Genomic DNA, 18,034 nt, shown 5'->3' with positions numbered 1-18,034 from the left:
AGTTATCAGGTTCACAACAAGTGCTGCTACGGACGTGGTGTTTTAATAAAGGCCTGTGCTCCCGCACCCTGGGGAAGACTGATTACTGCTGGAGAGGAAAGTAGCGTTGTTCGGACTCCCAGATCTATTTTATGGTACCTGACAGCTTAAGAGGGTCTTGTGCAAAAGAACTTTAACGTTGGGCAATAGAAGTACAGTTTCATACAGCACCTTGGCCTGTAAGCTGGCTACATGTGCTTGATATAGCTTCAATGTGATAGAGGACAGTCCTTTGCCATATTGCAGCCCACCACCATAAGCTCATGAGATCCCAGATACCTCGACAATATTTAAATTTAAGCACCCCAAATGTAAGTTGAACCGGCGCAAAATCTGTCATCCTTAATATGCTGTACTTTTGTGTAAGAACGCTACAAAATTAATTCAGGTTTCTACCAGCTCACGATTCTTCCCAGATATTCCATTTGAAAATTAATATTTTCTCCAATATTAGTTGCACTCAACTATAATATATTTTCCTACAAGCACAGAAAGGAGCTGGTCGTTCCAATATAGTGGGAGCAATTGGAACTAAGGAAAGAGGGAAGTCATATGGTTATAATCAGGCAAGCTGAAAGCAGTGGCCATTTTAATTGTGAACCAATATATTTTTCAGTGTAACTAAGACAATATGCCTGTCTTCTCCCAAACAATTTAAATACATACAGCCACTTTGTAAGATTTTCGCATAGTAAACTGGAGATGAAGTTAGGGATAAGAAAAGAACTGAAATTCAATTATCTGCATTTAAAAATCCTCCATCAAGCAATACATATTAATGGAGAACCTTTTCTAATTTTTTATTATAATTGAAAACAAATGCCATCAAAAATTATGAAGCTTTAAAACAATTAGCTTCTGTTTTTTTCTGTTTACCTCAATTTTCTGACAGCCAGCCTGGCAGAAAAATGGATGCTGCAATATCAAGAAAGAGGGATGCTCAAAGACATGCACTGAAGACACAGCTTAGCACAAAAAAGCAAGTCATTCTGCAATTTCTGGCAGATGGAAAGAGAAGGGGAAGGGGAAGGGGAAGGGGAAGGGGAAGGGGAAGGGGAAGGGGAAGGGGAAGGGGAAGGGGAAGGGGAAGGGGAAGGGGAAGGGGAAGGGGAAGGGGAAGGGGAAGGGGAAGGGAAGGGAAGGGAAGGGAAGGGAAGGGAAGGGAAGGGAAGGGAAGGGAAGGGAAGGGAAGGGAAGGGAAGGGAAGGGAAGGGAAGGGAAGGGAAGGGAAGGGAAGGGAAGGGAAGGGAAGGGAAGGGAAGGGAAGGGAAGGGAAGGGAAGGGAAGGGAAGGGAAGGACTTGACTTTTGAGGAATTGTCAATTGTGGAAACTTTTGAAATGTATGTCACAAATTAGATTTCACAATCAGGCCTGGGCAGATTTAGAAGTCAATTAAATGCAATGTAATGTCCATCTCCTTTTTCTGTCCTGGTGAACCAATACACACATTTGGGGATATGCTAAAATAATGAAGACTGATGTTTTCCATTTCTCATTATCCTCCTGCTGGAACAAGTGCAGAGCATAACACGGAAGCACTAGAGGGACTCAGCTGCCTTTGATGAATAAAAAAAAAAGGATTAAAAAACCCCTCTGCACATGTTTCCTCTTGATTCTTTTAATTTATAGTTTTATTTATTTGCACTTTTAAAGGAATAATAGTTGATGTCAGAAAGGAGAGCCCCCAGAGTGACATCTGAATTCAGCTCCAGCTGGAGCAGATCCAAGGGGACACTAAACAGCTGCCTGGCAGACAAGGTCAGAGGCATCAAAGAATATAAATGTAAAAATCCTGCATAAAATAATTTTGAATCTGATATAAGCTAGCAAAAGCCAGGCAATTCAGAGCTAATGCCTCCATTTGCATAGGGACAAAAATTTGTATAAGCAAAGCTCAGTCTGAAGTAATGGATATTATCCACATAAGGACATTGGCTTTGATGAGGCTCAGTCATATACTTACAACTTTATTCCAGGTTTTAAATTAGATTCCTGATGGTCTGACTTTAAAAATCAGTAGATTGATATTATTTAAGTCTGTGCCACAGATGTTCCCAGCACTGCATGACAGCTTTAGCTGCAAGGAATGAATGCGAGAGCTCCTGCCTTTGGGGTGTAGTGCAGAAGAGGGGAAGGAGGAGGCAGAGAATGACACTGTCCTGCTGAAGACATCCCCAGTGCTGGCAGGGCAGGAAGGGGGCTTTGCAGCTCGACTCTCTCCTACTAGGAGATCGGCTTTGGGGAGTTTCTGGGTGAAAGTTCATGGATGGCACTGACAGAATATTTGTTGGGAATTTGACAGGTATGTGAGCACTTGAAACAGTCTCTGGGTTGCCTACAGCAGGATGGAAATTTCACTTTCTAGTATTGAGAGGGTCATGTAAGGACTTGAAGAAGAAGATTAAGATATTGGCAACATCAGCTAGTTTAAAGTAAGCTAGTGACATCATCTTGGTGCCAGCGGTGCTTTGGGGTTTTGCAAAGCAGCCTCTCTAGCCAGGTTCCCCTTCCCCAGCTGCAGGGAGTGGCATTTCCCTTGGTTTCCAGGGTCGCTGCTGAGCCGCAGACCGATCGAAACGCACACCAGCGTGGGGCCAAGCATAATCATATGTGGCCCACAGCCAGCGTGAACCTGATCTGAGCTCGGAGCTACCAAAATAACTGGTGTGTTTGGCATCATTGATTCTAGATATCACTGGTTTCTCTCAAGGCACACTCGCTGGTAGCATGCAAATTATTTGTTCAAAGAACAAAAACTAAAGCCAAGGTTTGCACACTACGTTCCCTAAAGATACCAGGAGAAGGCTTCCCATTGGAAATGATTGATCTGATGATTGTTTGCAGACTACCTAACGTGCAGCGACAAAGCTGCCTGTAAGGATGAATAAGGCGTAACTTCCAAGAATGGAGATAGCAGGTCACAGTCATTCAGCTCAAACAGCTTTGCAATGGCAACACTACAAAGGACCTTGTTAAATCAGGAGGGGACAAAATCTAGTTTATTGTCTCCAGCAGAGACTTGGTCTAGTAACTTGGCCTGAAGAGCAACACTGTGTTAGAGATCAGAAAACAAAATTTCATAAAGTTACTGTACTTATTGTCCAGGTGTTTTCAGCGGTCAGTTCTGGGGGAGAATCACTTTTTAATGTCGGTGACTACGGAGGGTCCTTTGAAGTTGAAGTGTGGATTGAAGGGTGATGTTTGACCTGGTGTTATCCAGACAGCCCCAGCTCAGCACCCATGAAGACCTGGCCTGTTGTGGAGTGGTGTTGGGAGCTGTGTAGGGGAAAATGAAAAGATGGTGGATTTTTTCAGTGCCAGGAAAATGGATCCTACAATTTGCATTCAATTTCAGTTGGATGCCAGGAAAGTGCTTCAAAGAATGGAAATCATTTGCTACTCAAGACCCGAACTACTAAAAGATAAGTGTTTGGCACGTACATTTGCATGACTCTAGAGGAGAATTTTTAACTTACAGGCATGCTGCTTAGCTGCTTTTTGCCACAATTCACATGGCCATGGGTTTTTCCATCTACCTGAGTAGCTGACATACTGAATGTCAAGTGGTCTAAATCTACTTCATGTTATCCTTCAGTGGAGCCTGATGTATGTTGTAGCCAGCCAGTTCTCTTCTTTCTTCGGGTCTGCCTACGCGTCTGACCAGTGAGAGCTTGTTTGCTTTTGCTAGAGGCTGTTTGACAGACTCACGCAAGACCTGCCTAAGTAAGGCTTGCTCTTAAAAGCATTGCTGGCATAGTAATGTCATTGAAGAACACGGAAAAGAAAAACACAATCCAATTTGTTATAGCTGTAACAGCAAAAAATCCTAATGAAGATGCATTTATACTGGCCTAAGTCCTTTATTCTATTCTGAGAACTGATCTAAGCTATACCAACAAGGAAATTTCATTCGCCGACCTAAATTAGGTTTGCACTTTCACAGGTACAGAAATAGCACCACTGGTTAAAAAGCCATGTTGGCAAACCCAGTTACATGTAGACATTATCTAGCATTAAATAGCGTTCTCTTTCTTGCGCGCTTTAGGAAATCAGTCTCCCTCTCCCCCTTGGTTTTCACGTTGGGTGGGAGGAAAAGGGAGGCAACAACTCTGTCTCTTACACCTCCTTGGTGCTCAGAGGTGCAGGAGATGACAAGGCCAGCGTTCCTGCTTTTCCCCCTCGTTTTAAACTCCCATGTGGTGGGGCTGTGAAGGAGGTTGGTTGTCACACATCTTCTCTTACATATCCCCATGCCCCTGCTAGTTACTCACGACCTTTAAATATTTGGCCGTTTAAAACCTGGGGGAGATTTCAAAATATTTCAGGAACTGGGTAGCATGTGAGGTTTGCTGATGCCTCCACAAAACCATCTTAACGGACATAAATTTACACAAATAAGCATCCAATACCCAGGAGCCATACTCACGTGCCATTTCAGCTGGCTGAAAATAATAAATCCCACCCCATATGCTTCTCAGCAGGGTCTGCGATGGAAAAGCTGACAAACTCTCAGAAGACAAAGCACAGTCAGCAGCACTTTAAAATCTGGGAATGGCAGTATTATTTTTGGAAACAATAAATACTATTTTTAAACAATTTAATATTACAATCCTTTGAAATCCAAATGTGAAGGCAGTGTCATGCAGAAGCAACAGTTACAGCAGTCTTGTTTTAGCTTAAATTTAACATCAAATAGTCATTACAGGCGAGCTTTGTTCCCTAGCAATAAGATGTCTGCACATTACAGATGCACGACTTCTTCAAAGAACTGCCAGATTATGGGATTACTCTAAGGAAAATTTTGCAACAGCATTTGATTCCTTCCTGATGAAGTGATTTTCCACAACACTTTGCTCTTATAGCATATTGGCAGATGAAGAGAGACTAGGGAATGAAATGCATTTGCTAGTAGTACATAGTAACAATAAATGCAAACCTCAGTGTCTTGATTAAGCAGTCCAAATCTATGGATATGCTTATAACAGTAAAGCCACGTGAGGTCATTGAGATTCCCTTTATAAGCAGAGTAAGGTCAGTCCATTCCTCTTAGCAAAGCCACAGCAGGGACGTTTGGGCCCAGAACAGTTCAAGCCACAATTATGACTGGAAACGCTTATCAAGTAGAGTTTGAAATATTCCAGATTCCCCAATCTGTTCAAATTGTATGCAGAGCGAGGACAGCACAGCCACAGGGACAGAGCAGGAAAATGTACCGCTGTACCCCTTTCCTTCACCACAGGCAAATGGAGGCAAGTGGCCAGGCAGCCCCCACTCTGAAAGAGCTGAAAGGGACCCAGCGGCTGTTCAGGTGGGCTTCCTCCACACCATGGACGTGGAGCAGCTTTGCTGAGAAGCTGTTCCATGTCACCTGAGGGCAGGAAGTCCTTGGGATGCGGAAGAAGATCCAGCAGCTTCACAGACTCCTTATCCTACTGAAGGAGGGGAAGCAATGGCAGCAGGGGTCAGCGTTTGGCCCATTTATTAGCTTTAGTAGTTAGCGAGTATTTAATTATGCGTTATCTCCACTGACCAAGACCACAGACTCAGATAAGGCTTTTTGACTGGGAAAAACTTGTGGGCAGCCCTGGCAAGAGAGACACATCGGTGAGAGGGGTGGTCTTCAAAGAAGCAGCTCTTAACACTGACATTTTCTTTGCAGAACGTATGGGTCAGAGCCTTTTTTCCCCTCCTGTTTCACAAACCAAAAGGCTGTTCCCAAGGTAATTCCACTGCTTTGGAGAGATGACCGTGTCCTCCTCTCCAACCAGCAGTGTGCCAGGAAAACCATCCATGTGGGCAAGGGTCAAACGTCTCTGGCCACGAGGATGCCTGCACCTTCCCTGCTCAGTCCATGCTGATTAGTTTAATGTGACCCAGGTGGCAGACACAAGAAATATGCCTTGGAAGAAAAGATTGAGTGGGATATGTTGGCTGCAGCCCTTGAATTATCTGCAGCTGGTTGAATTTAGGGTAGTGGCTTTCTCTTCCTCTGCCTGTAAAATGCTTTGTACTATAGTGCAACAATAACGCAGCTAATTACAGACCACTGTTTGCTGTAAGTGATGGAGGTTAAGGCATATTGTGATGCAGTCTTTAATTACTAAATTTCCTGCTTTTGGGATACTTATCTTTACAGTCGGCATGTTCTTTTATGTGTGTAATAAGTGGTGAAATGATGCTGTTGGTGAGTTGAAGATCAAGAGGTAGAGTGTTATTTTAAGTGGTTTTATCAGAAACAACTATTTTTGAGAGCAGGAAGCTTTCCTTTTTTTGTTTGATATTGTGCAATGGTGTATGTGTTGCAAATGTGAGAAAGAAATTCTGAAAAGCTGTTAGCAGGTGCTACAAGAAATATTGAGTAGCCTATTTGTAATGGCTGGAGTAGAGTAAAGATAATTTCCCCCTTATTGTTTATATCAATCTGTAACTTTTTCCATCTCAGTAGTTGCACAAATAAGCAAACATTTTGTTTTTATTGTGTTTCTTAGTTTCAAATTGGAGAAGATGATTTTTTTATTTGCCAAGGGCTGAGTAGGTCTTTCAAATGTGATGGGCTCTACATCAATAAATGACCTTGTGTTATTCAAGCACAACAGCAGAGCATAAAATCATGTCTCTGCATGTTGTACAATAAGCAGCTACAGGCCATATGGTCTTCTCTTTCTTCTTGGGGGTTTGCTAGATGATCTCCAGAGGTCCCTTCCAACCCTGACCACTCTGTGTGATTCTCCATTCTCTTTCTGCATCGAAACACTTGCTTTCTTTTTATCTTTTTTTCTCCCCATCCATGAAATGTTAACTTTCCTTGGACAGAGAGAGTGCTAAAATAAAAGGAGAGAGAGCAAGTTAATTTATAGGGTGAGATAACGTGATAATATCTGTTTTGAAGCAAAAAAAAACCTCCCTGTTGAAATTAAGGATGAGTTTCGCTCCAGAATCAATGAGATAATGTTAGTCCCTGCAGCCCCCTAGAAGAATTAAGCTTTAAGTTTTTTCTTTGCATTTTGATGAATCCCACCACATACCTTTCACTTTCTCCCATTCCCGAAAGGAGAAGATATACGTTCACTACATGGCTCTGCACTACATAACCGTCCTCCTCCTCCTCCACCACCACCTGCAATCAATGGTGGCTCCCAACCCTCTCCCGTGCCCCGCGGCCAATGCAGGGGCTCAGAAGTGGGCTTGTCAGGGCGCTCAGAGAGGGCACCGCTGATTGGTATCCATTCTTCTGGCCATGGGCCCCTTCACCCCCAGCCCGGGGAGGGATGGACACCATGCCTGCCTGGGGTTGGTGTCTCAGAGGCGCCTTGGCAGCCATCCCTGCCCATCCAACACTTCCCTGCCAGAGGAGGCCCCTGGTGCTTGGCAGCCCCTTTGGGCCCAGGTGAGGGCCAGGACACAGTGACCTGTAGGGCCACCTGGAGCTGGTCAGGTTGCCTCTTCCCCACCTAAGAGCGCCTTCTGCTTTCCCTTGGCGTCTGCTGTGGCATAATTTATCTCTGCCCTCATCGCGCCTCTTCGGCTTCCCCTAAACCAAAGAGAGCGGATTGCCTGGTTTGCTATAGCTCTGTAGCCTCAGGAAGGACAACATCAGCCAGGTAAAGAGAGACATGGCTGACACAAAGAGAACCCAAATGGGCAATACCCACCCCCAGGTACGCTCTGCTTCTGCCAGGCCGGAGTCCATCCCCTCTTGGCAACCACAGGCACACGCGCTTGGTCTCGTAATTGAGCAGCCCCACAGAAAGCAGTGGCACATCACAGAGCCTGTGAAGAAGCGTTTGCGGGCTGTTGGCCACAGGTGATGTGTGTGAAAGCTTGGGGCAGCAGCTGAGTGGGCTTGGGTGGCTGAGGAGGCAGGAGGCCATGGCTCCTTGGGGAGAGGGCTCTCGGCCACAGAAGTGCAGTGGAGAGACCCATCTGCAGGCCTGTGAGACATTTCCATCGCACTCTTGTACCTTTCTTCTGCAAAGTGTTTGTACGAAATAGTAAACACAACACCTAAGTCCTTATGGACAGAGATTAAGCCGCTAGGACAGAGGAAGCACTGAAACAAGTACCTTTCTGCTGTTTCTGGGTGGAGAGTAAGGCAAGGGGTAAACTCTCTTGCAGGAAGACTGTGCAGGGGAAATGCATGGATGGTATCTAAAGATTCTGTGCCCAAACAGAAGAGACATTGAGGTAATAATTGAGCAGTTAGTTTGCTTTTCAGAGGAAAGGTTTTATTCAGAGATGTAGGTAACTATCAGTTACCTGCCTCTAAATTTCCTAGGCAGACAGCTCCACTTCAAAGCACTGAGAGCAGAGATATCGCTTTCTTGTCTTTTTTTTTTTTTTTTTTTGGGGGGGGGGTAGGGTGGACATGGAGGATTTTTTTTTTTCTGGAGAAAAATGTTAAGGATGTTTTAAAAAAATAAGAATATCTGTTGGACAGAAGTCTTCACAAAAGCTCCAGAGCAGGACATGAGGCCTGTGAACAAAGACTTAAACCAACTGCAGGGGTGGGAAGGCTCCCTTTTCTTACACACACAAGCACTGAAGAGAGGACCTAATTAAATGGTGTGAAAGTGTGAAAAGACTTTGGGGGAATCCTATCTATACATTCAGGACTATAGGACAGGCTAAGCCTTAATGTGCTGCTTTTCTGTCTGTTTTCACTGATGATATTTTAGTTTCCTACTAACAGAAGTTTCTGGGAGGAGAAAAGCCTTGTTGACAGTGAATATATTTTGCTTTTTCTGTCTGCATTTTGCACTATCCAGATGGCTAGTAGTCATCACATCTCAGACCACTTGCAGATACATCTGTACAACTCCAGTCATCTGCCACACGGCATGTACAGTAAGTTCATATGAACTTGTTACATGATATCGCCGTGTTTCAGCTTCCCTCTGCCAACTCGTATATTGCATTAGTGACATACCCACCATGGCTCTGAGCAGCGTGCTGAGCACACTGACAGCTGACATGACTGTCATAAAATAAATGCTCCAGTTCATTGACTCCAGGCTGAGCAGTGCTGGCATACTCATTGCCCTTAGATCAAATGGCAAGGACAGGTCTCTGGGACAGGGTAAGGTCCTTCCTATGATAGTATTGCACATAGCCCCGAGATGCCTCTGCCACAGCTGGGACGCTCATGCCTTAGCACAGTTCGATCACCCAGAAAATGAAGGTAAAATGTTTACTGGTGCTGAGCACTCATTATGTCTGCCCCAGGCCATGCACAGCTAACATGAATTGGGCTCGAAGCCCATTGCAATACAAGCAAATCAGACTTGATAGATCACATATAGGGCCTTAATTACTCTGGAAAGAGAAGTCTGTGTGCCCTAACTTGTGACAAGGACTCCAGGACACTTGTAAAGTCTACGCAAAAGAAGGAAGATCTAGTGCTTCTTAGAAAACACGGGCTTGCCAAACATTCTCTGGATAGTCCTTCCTGTTAACAAGACACTGCGAACACCTTCTCAACAATGTATTTAGGTGCATCATAGAGAACTGCAGTTCCCATTATGCTCAATGGAGAAATGGGCATGTTGGAAGAAGGAGCTGGCTGAGGAGGGATAGTAACTCAAACCATCAAGACTCCTGCCTCGCCTCATTTATGTCTCCTCTTTCTGGGATTACACTGCTCAGGATTATTGTGACAGGCAACTACCTCCAGTCAAGTTCAGACACACAAATCCCTGCCTCCTTTCACAGAGAAGGGTCAAACCTCTGTGTCTCCATGACATTGGACCCCCCATCCTGCTGACATTAAAGGGATAGTCTCAGAAGCAAGGGAGAGAGAAATATGACAGTGTAGAAAGACTAAGAGCAGAATTAGGCCTTAGTGTCTTCAGTTTCCCTTCCCTTAATCTACTTGCTTCAAAGGGGTAAAAGTTTGGCAAAATGGATCCTTTTAGAAACAACTGCAGAAAGAATGATTTTGTATCAACACATGAAAGCCAAGAATTAAAATTCATATCCCAAAACCTGATGCAAAATACGACAGCTCCTTCGGTGATTAACCCCAGTTCTCTTTCTGGTTCAGAGTTGTCTAGAACCAGACAAGCCCATGGAAGGACTGTGGGCAAGTAATGGGGATTGCACCACATATATGGTTAGAGAGGCTTCGATTTTCCAGGATTGATTTCTTTTTCCAGTAAATACTATCATTTAAGGATATATAGGCATGAATAAGCAACCTCTGAGGCAATATTATAGATATATCAGTTATTGTCCTAGACTTCTTTAATAGTATATTTGCTTGATTTTAAGCAATTCTATCTCCATATTTTTAGATTTAGCTAAACAGCATGAAATCTACAACATAGGCCAAGTCAGATGTGAAGAGAAGAAAGGGCCTTTAATGGTTCTCATAAAATCTTTCAACTTGCAGTCTCCATGGTGTTTTTTTCCTTAAAAGGTATCCGTATTTCCAGTTACAAAGGTTTATGAAGGGCATGCAGGAAGCTTAGTTACATAATTATTCTCCTCTTACCGGTGCTTGTATGAAATTCCAGTTATTTTCTTCATCACTTGGTCTTGCACAATTTTCCAGTGCATTCAGTTTCAAATAAGCTTCTATGCATGCAGTATGGCAAACTGATTTTTCGAATCTCCATAAAAGCATAGGAAAGTTCAGGGTCACAACTTTTATTTATTAAAATTTTGCTTAGTAGGCTAAAATACATGAATAGAAATGAATCTTCTCAATATCAAGCATGTCCTAAGGCAGCAGCTTGCAGAATAATAAGTTAATCATGTCACTGGTTCTAATTTTAGTAATTGAGTACTTATTTCACAGTCCTCTTCCTCTTGGAGCGGTGTCTGGCTTGTATGCCCATGTAGCAGAGAGTCCTTGTAACTTCTTATTCCTTGCCTAAATCCCTTCTCCCACTTGGAAGTCTCTGAGGAGGCAAACAAGGTTCTGCCATACCTGCACATGGTGCCTCCCTTCTGCAGGTCCTGGGTATTGTGAAGCCCCATACGTTTTTCCTCCTGCTGTTTTATTGACATTTCTGAGCACCCTCTTTCATGTGCTCCTCTGGCTTCCACAGTGACTGACCGATTATGTCAGAAGTTTTGCTTTTACCCTGTGTTTCAGAGAGCAATTTCCATTTTCCTTTCTGGATTCTTTGGACATAAGTGACCAGTGACTCCTCTGACAAGGCTCATTAAGCGTTATGAATCCATTCAGTGCATTAGCTGATATTTTAAAGAAAATTTGTTTCAGAGTTTCCACATCTGTGTATTAAGAAGGAAAGAATATATGAGCTGAAATTTTCTGCTTACATGTCATCAGAGTAGGTTTCCAATGACCAAATCTGGCTTTAGTCAGTGAACGCAGCTGCCACCTAGGGACTTCACTCCTTCCCAAATATACATCTAGGCTTACATATCACTCCCACTACAGAAAATTCAGTCGTCTCTTGCGCTTGCGTACTTTCAGACATGAAGACAGAGAGAGAATTGTTCTCACCCAGTTACAGTTTGGAAACCAAGTCCTTTCAATCCTATCCTCCACAGCAAAATAAAACAACTGAAATAACAAGCTGGTAGATGTATTATTTATGCCAGCAGTTTCAAGGACTGTGACTGGTCAGCTTCATGTCATGTGCCCTCAACATCAGAGAAACCAGTTTTCATTCATATTGGAACAAAGTGAAGAGTTTATTGATCTTGGCTTGGTAGTGTTCAGTAAGGAGACAAATTCTGATCTTGCTTTAGCATAATTAAGGTTCACAGTTTGGGCGTTACTGTGACATTTGAAGTACCTATAGATTTATTAGTCCTTCAGCAAAGTTCTTCTGGGTTTGTATGACTGAGAGGTTTTTTCCATGTGAAAGACGCCAGTGGTTTAGTTTTCTATCTATTGTGTAGTCCAGACAGTATTACTATGTATCTTTACAGTTTCTGTAAGTTGTAGATGACTACACATTGCTAGATATTATTTCTAGCAGAAATTGAGTAATAAACTGTCATCTTGACTTGTTGGAATAAGAATACTAACAAGGACCTCTTAGAAGAGGAAAACTGTCACAACAGCAAAGAAACTCAATAATGGTTCAAGTTAACATAAAATAAGGGTGTTGATTCATTTGTAATCTGCTTTTCCCTGAAGTGCATGGGCAGACTCTGAGGCACAAGAGTCAAGAGACAGTATAATTTCCAGTTATTGAAGAGAAATTTGCAGAATAGGGTATTCTCCCTTCACATCTTTTATACAGCTTGAAATTGTTATTTTATGCTTTCTTCTGTTTGTTTATGTTTATCGCAGACCTTCGTTTCTTGCTGACGTCAGTGTGCCGACTGGTGTGAAGAGGGAATGAGGGAAGCTGGACTCTGGAGGTCAGATGTCCTTGTGGATGTCCTCACTCCTTTTCTTCCCTTCGCCCATTTCTCCATCAATGACCTAGAGTTGTTAGATTACTTCTTTGCTCTTGCAAAACACCTGAAAAGATTTGGAGTAATTGAAACTCCTCTAGACTCTCAAATTTCCACTTAGAAGGTAGGCCTATTATAGACTTCAGTGAGAGAATAACTTATCACTTACAAAATAAAATTCATAGCAATTGCCTTTTGTCTGAAGTGCTATTTGAATTATGCTTATGAAGATAATAGTTGCCAGTCAGAAAATCTGGTGAGTTTCCACAGATTGCACTTCTTTTTTTACCAGAGGAAACACACTCTAGTTCTGTGATTGCATTTTTCTTTAATGTTTGTGGTTTGTAGAGGGAGAGATTCCTTGAACTTTTCCCCATTACTTTTCCATAACCTTATCACTTCTTGTGTCCAGCTCTACTTCTGAACATATGTTTATATTTTGTGATATAATGTGAGAATAGTTGTGGTCATTACTCAGCCTGGGTTAATTTCATGGTAATTAATGTTTTGGGGGGTTGTTTTTAAAAGATAAGTTGCCTAAGGGGCCATATCTGTTTATAAGATCTCCCCCACCCCAGACTTCCTAAAATGATTATCATGTGAAAAAATACTTTGCTTTTGATGTAGTAGCCATCTGCATTAGGGGGAAAGTTTTGTATTTCTGCATTTCACATCTAGTTCTTGAGACAGCTAAGGATGTCATGTGCAAAATAAATAATTAAAATATCTTTTAAAAGGACTGAGGGAGTAAAAGCCATCACTGTTAGTTAACCCTGGAAATAATCTCACACAGATAAAAGGAAAAGAAATAATCTTCAGTCCAGAAGTCTACATGCTCAAACTATGCACTCACTGGACTCATATATGCAAAACCCACTGCTATAAATTAGTCATCTCAAGAGAGCACAATTCTTGGATGGATTGCACGACTGGGCTTGCAGTGGCTGATGCTTTCTGCTCACCTCATTCTTAATTTCTTCTAGACAAAAATGTGTATGCTAGCATGCAGATGGCACTGAAATGACTGAAGGGATGAATTTGGCTCAGTGGAATATGGGCCTGTATAAAGTCAGTATTATTTTGCTCTACTTGAATGCAACTTTTGTGAGCGTGCTGACTGCTATAATTCTGTTGCTAAGAATGTAACCAATTTCAGAACCAAAATTGTTTAAAATAAACAGGTATGGGGCTTGTAAGGCTTAGGAAGTGGAATGAGCGCTCAACCTAATACTTTGCTAGATATATAAACGCATTGCAGAGATTTGTTTATTCTGTTCTCTCTATTTTGGTGTTTCTAGTCAAAGCGCAGAAGGTAACATTTCCTGAAATGTCTGCCTAATGTATTTAATCTGAGCTAGCAAGAAAAGAATTCCTATCTTGTTTATGATTATGTTCTTTCTCAATTATTGGAAGGCTGGTCGTGGCATCCTCAAAACAGTAGCCATTAGAAGGCTATATGGTACTATAATAGGCTATGTTTTAGTGCAACAAAAAGTCAATCCAATTTTAGGAGCCACTTATAACTGTAGCTGGAAACTGAAAACTAGGGCATATATTAAAAGATAAATGGCATCCAACAACATTTCCTGAATAATAAGAGTCAAAGAACACCTCTACACCAAGCTGCCTGTCAAAAAATAACCACTCTTAAAATAAATGACAAATTCCAAATAAGCTATGGCACAATGGTCTGTACTACAGTAGTGTGGCATCTCAATTCATCACTCTCAAGAGAACCATACTTATTTCTAAAGACCCCATCTTATTAACATTATGATCTTTCAGTAGTAAAACATGGCATCTGCTGCATATTACTGTTTCATTCTTACAGCACAATCAATAATCTAATGTGTTATGGTACTTTCAGATTAGTGTTATTATTTTCACAATAAGCAAATAGCAAAAATGGAGAGGAAATGGAAGAAGGGAAGTGTTCCACAGAGAGAAACATTTCACAAACAGCAGTGGATCATCCAAGCATGCTCTCTGCTGTGCTTCAGGAAAACAAGTCATTTACCAGATGTTTCAAATTGTGTGTAAAATATAAAAGAGCATATTGGGGAAAATGTATTTAATGCTAGATATTCGTCTGTCTATTGTAAGAATACTAAATGTGAAACATGAGCTAGCTTAAAAATATTACAATGTATCCTATTTTACCCTTGTAATATATAGCTATATCTTTGTCAAATTATTCTCTTTGCTTTCAGGATTTTTAGGTGTGCTACATTTTTCTGAGTGTCAAAAATGAGCGGATGCCTCTTTTGCTTTTTACTGTCTCCCTTTATTGACTTTTTCCTCCCCCCTTTTATTTCACTTTTTTTCTACAATGATTCTTTTAAGCAGGATAGAGATGTGGACACATACAATAAATCACAGAATCACAGAATCACAGAATTATCAGAGTTGGAAGGGACCTCTAGAGATCATCTAGTCCAACTCCCCTGCTAAAGCAGGATTGCCTAGAGCACATTACTCAGGACTGCATCCAGGCGGGTCTTGAAAATCTCCAGGGAAGGGGACTCCACAACCTCCCTGGGCAGCCTGTGCCAGTGCTCTGTCACCCTCACCGTAAAGAACTGTTTCCGTGTATTTGAACGGAACTTCCTGTGTTCTAACTTGTGCCCATTGCCCCTCGTCCTGTCACTTGGAACCAATGAAAAGAGCCTGGCTCCATCCTCCTTCAATCCACCCTTTAGATACTTGTACGCCATAATAAGGTCTCCCCTCAGCCTTCTCTTCTCCAGGCTAAAGGGTCCCAGCTCTCTCAGCCTTTCCTCATAAGGGAGATGCTCCAAGCCCTTAATCATCTTAGTTGCCCTTCGCTGGACTCGCTCCAGCAGTTCCCTGTCCCTCTTGAACTGGGGAGCCCAAAACTGGACACAGTATTCCAGTTGTGGCCTCACCAGTGCAGAGTAGAGGGGGAGAATGACCTCCCTCGACCTACTGGCCACACTCTTCCCTATGCAGCCCAGGATTCCATTGGCCTTTTCGGCGACAAGGGCACATTGCTGGGCCATGGATAATTTACTGTCTACTATACTTGGGTGAATGTCAAAAGACAGAGATCTTCTACTATTCCAGCACGCTCAAATGGAGAAGAGTCAGGACTGTGGAGATTATAGACAGGGAGCCTGCTGCACTGAGCCTACTGAAAGCAAGTGTATTTTAAGCTAGGTCAATCCAAGAAATTTGTTTTTTACTGACTCCTCATTACTACAAGAGGGGAGAAAAAGGGGCCAGTATGAAAGCTGCCAAAGACGTCGCAACATTATGTCTTGCAGTGCAAATTATTACTTAGGGCTCTTGCTTTTTGGTCTGTGATAACCGAACACAACATTTTTGGTAGCCAGGCTTGGGTGAAATAGAGGCTGCAGTCCTGCGCACACCTAGCCTAGAGCACCACTGATCACATTTCCTAAGCAACAAGCAAGATATAGCAGTGCACAACATAACTCCTAAAGTCTGTTTCCATATAGATTTGTGTCTTGAAGGCAAGCTCCTTTGTATCCTCTGACATTTGATAAAGACAACTAGAAATTCACAGTATTTTTCTGGGTATTACACATACTACAAGAGTGTAGAGAGCAAAGACGAGAAAGATAGTATTACCGTGCTTCTCAAAATGCCAAAGGGATTGCATTAAAATGTTCACCATATTCTCTCTGAGCAAAACATCAGCTGCCACCCATAAAGGACATGGGCCTGGCAGAGGTCTGCAAAGAGGCTCAAAGCATGGTCTAGCCCTCATTCTCCACAGTCCCTTGTGAAGTGATGCTGCCGTGACATCAGTACTCACATGCTGAGGAGAGGCTCGAGCACAAAGGAAGCCTGTATGACTGCTTTAGAGACGTGCTGAAAAAGCTGTGCTGAAACTGAGGAGACAGACAACATGTGGTAACAGTCCTGACCCAAAGGGGCCTCACCCTGCCTGGGAAAGACATAACTCCAGTTGAAACTGGAGGAGTACAAAAGAGTGGTAGCGGAGCAGCTGGAGGCATTACCAAGTGTCTTCTAGTAGCGCTGTGCCAGCTGAGTTCTCTTTTTTCTTAATCTTTTAGAAGCCTTTCCTGAAAAGACATTACTCAAAACATGGCTAACATCTCTTGAAGTAATAAACTTTCCTTTTGGCTATAACACTGAGATACAGCATTTGGGGTTTGTAAATTTTCAAGAACTGGCTGATTTGCATAGGCGTGTTATTTCTTATAAGCGGAGCTGGCAATGCTGCCAATACTTTCATTTGGCCAACAATTTCCCTTGTAAAATCCTACTTCTGCTGGGGTAAATTATTTTTTAGTGCTCTGAAATTTCTTATGCCAGGCCTCTGCCTCAGGGTGAACACTTGCAGTTTTATTTTACAGTTACTGATGTGTTTTTTTTAACATTTCTGCCAAAAAAAAAAAAAAGTCATCTGTTCTCAAGATAATTGTGGCATGATGCATTTTCCCATGCCCCTGAATTCTTACAAGTGTTCTACTGGGACCAGACAAGATCGTCATGCTTTGTAGAAGCAACTTGACTTCTGGACGGGGAGATCCGTGTGTGTCTGCAGAAAAACTGCTTTGCTCATGAAATATTGCCCAAATGTTGTTAAATGCATAAGCCTTTGAAGCATCTCTCTTCTTCTATGCTAATTTGAAGCTCACTAGGGTTTCTTGGCGAAAGCTCTGATGCTCCATCTCCATGGGCTCAGAGGTTCAGAGTTGAGTGCAACATTGCATCCAGCAGTTTTCAGGGCTGAGGCAGCAGCAGAGCACGGCTGGAGCAGCCAGTGGCTCTCTTGGGTCTCACAATCCCTTTGTCAGCCCTGGGACCATCTGGCCTCAGTGTGGAGAACACAGGCACGGGCTGGGTCACTGACTCCTGGGGAAGAAAAAGGATAGAGCTGGTTTGACTAGGGGAGAAGACTGAGGTTTCTGTAGCTCTCGTCCAGGGAGTTTGACTTTTTCTGACTCAAGCCAAAGCCTGGAGGCTTTTGAAAAGCTCTAGAATTTAAGAAAAGCTCTAGAATGTAAGAAAATGAGGATAAATACATCACTTTCTGAAACCCCTATGCAATAATTAGATTTAAACCCTGGGTTCTGAAAGTGACCAGGTTTAGGATAGCTCAGCTACAATCCCAGAAATTGAGTGTGCTGCTTAAACTCATGTCAGTTCTCCCCTGCCTGACCCAGAAAGGTTATTTATTTTTTTTCTAATTGCAAGTGCTGGAAGGATTGTTTTACAGTGTTTTCAGTCTAATCAGTTCAGTAAATCAGTAAATTTGATTATATTTATCACTGTTGCAAGGCAAAGTTTACAAGAGAAACTTTCCTGCTCTTCAGGGTTATAAAGGATCCACATGGCTTTGGAGTGAAGGACAGAAGTTAGAATACTCAAGGGTCTGCAAAGATGCTAAAAATGCTTGTGGGGTTGTTGGGGACCACTGCCCTCACACAGGTATGGCAAGGGAAGAAAATTGACTGTCTGAGATAAATATAAATCACTGAACAGAGAGCAGGATGAATCCAAACATTTTCTAATGTGCTGCAAAGATACATGTCAAAAAGCACATCCAATCAATCTGCCTCATTATGTTAGAGAGAAGTAAGTCATACATTCAGAGACATTCATAGG

This window comes from Vanellus vanellus, assembly GCF_965231255.1.
Source record: "Vanellus vanellus genome assembly, chromosome: 1".
In the NCBI taxonomy this organism is placed as follows: domain Eukaryota; kingdom Metazoa; phylum Chordata; class Aves; order Charadriiformes; family Charadriidae; genus Vanellus; species Vanellus vanellus.
This window is presented reverse-complemented; position numbering follows the sequence as displayed.